The sequence below is a fragment of the Pieris napi genome, chromosome 10 (assembly GCF_905475465.1).
Source record: "Pieris napi chromosome 10, ilPieNapi1.2, whole genome shotgun sequence".
NCBI classification, from domain to species: domain Eukaryota; kingdom Metazoa; phylum Arthropoda; class Insecta; order Lepidoptera; family Pieridae; genus Pieris; species Pieris napi.
This window is the reverse complement of record NC_062243.1, coordinates 8,925,996-8,930,034: the sequence shown is the minus strand read 5'-3', so window position 1 is coordinate 8,930,034 and position 4,039 is coordinate 8,925,996.

Below are 4,039 nucleotides of genomic sequence, written 5' to 3'. Positions count from 1 at the left end.
GAATTTGTTTCTTTGTATTTAAGCTAGCCTACTTTATTTTTAAATCCTAAAATGAAGTCTAAATAAATAAATAATTATTCTGACAGAAGAATTAAACTTTTTAACTTGGTTTAGAGTCCAATCAAAAGTAAGGAAAATACAACAGGCTTGACTCACTTGACGAGGTTATTAATATTTTGTACAAATCGAACTGTACAATATGAGATTATACAAATTGTTTATCGAAATTGTTTCATTGATCATATTAAACAAACTTATCAGAAAAGTAATATTGGAATAGACTAGCCCTTGTACATCTTGTACAGTATTAAGTTTTGATTAAAAATATTTTTATCAAATTTCCTTTTTATATCTAACTCCATAAGCCACAATTTAGCAATATTCACGCAATTTACATCTAAATTTAAAATAACTCTAATTTAATTAAAGCCGTTCTATTATTTTCTACCTTATAATTATTATTGGAATAATATTGACTTTTTAAAATCATAAGCGCCTGCAGATCTAGAAAAATAATTTATTATAGATAACATTTGTATTAAAGCACAATAGGTGCGCTAAGTCTCGTACATTGTAACTTCCAATATTTTTACCGAGTTTTTGTCTCGCGCGATCCCAATGTTGCGACAACAGCGCTACCCGATGATGCGACATCAGCGCTATCCAATGTTGCGACATCAGCGCTACCCAATGTTGCGATATCAGCGATACGGATATTGGGAGAACTACATCGAACTTGCATACAAAAACGTCGAGATCGATGTCGCTGTCGCTATTGGAAGTTACAGATTATGAGCGCAGGGCGTCAATATTGAATTATTCTAGTATCAAAAAAAAATATATAGAATATAACTAACACCTCTGACTTATGGGATAAAAAATATTGTTAGGTACATAACTTTCTTCTTCTCACCGTAGATATATATTTAAATATTTTTTGTTATATGCTTACAGTCTATCCAATAAACTATGATTTGAATGTTTGCAGTATTTTGTTGCCTTTACTAAGTATCAAAACAACACAAGGGTGATAAGAACAAACAATATTTATGAGGCATAAGAATAAACATATAAAACTCTTTTTTATGAGACATTAGAGTAAATATATAAGGTAAGTACAACTTATCTATCTAGACCACTAGACTGCAGGAGCTTAAAATAATACGTTTAAATAACACTTTTCACAACGTTACCATAAGACGTGTTTTGTAGATAGTACATTTAATAAATCCATGTCCAATTAAAACGCGCAAGATTATTGTTAAAAAGTTTTACTGTTCATATTATTGTCGTTTCAGTCTTCCACTCAAATTTTACCCGTTTTAATCAGTTACATATTTTCTAAGCTCTAATTGGAATTATATTTGATTTAGGCACGCTAACACATCACAAGCTAAAGGCTAGGCATTCCTACGTATTTCTGATATTTGAAAGTATATTTACAATAAATTATATCAGTATGAATAATAATTTACTGAATATAAAATAGTATTTTAATATTAAAAATGAATAATTAATATTCGTAAAAGGACGAACTAATTTTTATAATTATTAATTCAATTTACGTTACGAATAATACAAGCAAGCTATTGGAACTTTTGAAGATTTATATTGAACAATAATTTTATTATAAAAATCTAGAAAATGTATAAATTCACAACCTATTTATTTGTCTATTTTTATAAGATTGTGATTTTATGTCGTTTATAATTGATTAAGGTATTCTGCTACTAGCATAATATTTCCTATACTAACAAGTCATTCTAGGCCTTCAATATATTTTTCTAATACATATATACATAAAGAAAAAATATATCTGACTAACATGAAAAATAATCAACTTAGTACGAAGTCAATGTTAGTGATTTTTGGTCCGAATTATTCTTTAATAAAAATTGTTACATTTGTATTTTGATTTCATAATAATTCAATGTTCTTAGCATGAAAATCAGAGTTTTTTGTTAATGTTTAAGACCTGAAGTCTTTCTTTCGATCCAAAATATTTTACTTCCACGTGCGCAAATAACGCATCGTAATAATATGATGAAGGAAAACCATGCAAGAAAACTACTATGCCGACAATAATTGTCGGTAATTACTATGGGCATATAGCCACAATTTATATAGCCACTTCATTAGTCGGGCCGACTGTACTCTGATTTTTAATTCCGTAGAATTCTGACAGCTATCATTTTTTGACATGTCAGAGATTACAAACCTTTTTGGCCGGGCACATTATTCAATTTCAATACGAGTCTGACTTGAGTAAGTAAATACATATTTACCTTTTTGTTGGTAAAACATAAAAAAACGTAGCATTTTATTTTTTATTTCCCTCAAATGGGTCAAATTTTTCCCCTTTTCGGTGAAGAACTTTTGATAGTAGCAACACTTATGAAATGTCAGAATTCTACGGAATGAAAAGTCTTAGTCAAGAGATTAGAATATATAATATTTTTGTTCCAAAAACTAAAAAGTATTTCGTATTGTATTAACAGGATAGGTAATTAAATAGAAGCCTACTTTCTAATATTATTGTCTTATTATATTGTCATATTTTTAATAGAAAGCTCGATACGATAGATAATAGTTATGTTTAACAATATTTTTGTGTATCGATTTAAATACTCTTTAATAACATTAATAAAATTCATAATTAATTAACAATCGTTTTAAATTATACGTAATTAACGAATATTTATTTAATTTATATGGATATAATTTATTGTCGTGTTTAATTAGTACATTATTAGTTCTAAGGAAAAAGAGGTATAAGTATGGACCACTAAAACAGTATGATAGAAATTTACATTGCACAAATTTTTCCCGTATTTTGTATAGCTCATACAATAATGTAACAAAAATCCTGTGAACTATTTTATCTTTCCAATGAAACTATCATATCATTATATAGTTTAGTATGTAGTCGCTATAGCAGGCATCAAAACCTAAAAGTAAGGTTATTTGATCACATATTATAAACTTTATTGCCTTTTATGCATTACATTTATCGCCGCAACAAAATATTAAAGGGATGACATCAGAGTCCTTTCATTCCTTTTCTTGTCTTCTTAGAGTCGTTAGAGCAACAATTTAGTGGTAGACCAATCGTGGATATATACGCACCGATACCCAGTCCTGACTGATGATTAGCTGTTTATATAGAATATAGTAAGCGCAAGAATTGCAAAACTACAAATGAAATACAATGGTTAAACATAATGGACAAACAAGCTTAAATAAATATAAACAATATCAGAAAAGTAAAGTTACTTAAAGGTTCTTCGAATCCCCATCGGAATTAATCTAGGCCAGATTTTACTTGAAAACGTTTGAAAAATACCAAAAAAATCTCTTCTAACAATTCTTGTCAACTGCCGAGAACCAATGCTAACATTATAGTAATAAAGTGTCGAAGTTTCACAGGATTGTTGTTACAAAGTGTATCGCTAAGTATGAATAGGTACACAAAATAAACTACTAGAAGATTTAAATACGTAGTTAATTTGCGTATAAAATAGACTTAGGTACATATTCATTTGAATATGTATAGAATCAAGATATGACTAGGGATATGTAGGATAATAACTGTAGGTAATAATTAAGTGGGTATAATTATGACAGTATTAGCACAGCCGAAAATGTTGCAGTGGACACATTATATTGTATGTATAATTTTTTCACATTAGTAATGGCCGAATTTCTTCATTCAGAACCTAGTTTCAGCTTTAGCGTAATTTTAAAATCAGACCAATAAATAATAGATTAGGTATATATTTGTAGGTCCAAAGTTATTTATAGCGTTGCCGATACGACACAGTAAATTTTGAAGAAGGAACAAAAATAAATGAAAACTTTTTTAAAATTAAATGATATATTAAAGCTGAAACTAAAAATAGGTCCAGTGTTTTTATAACACGTTTGTTTCGGAGTGAGCATTGTTACGATGATTTAATACTTAAAGCTTTTGGAGAGTTATAATTATTGTTACTACAGTAGATAGCAGGGCATAATAATAGCATATGGAGAAATTGAATTA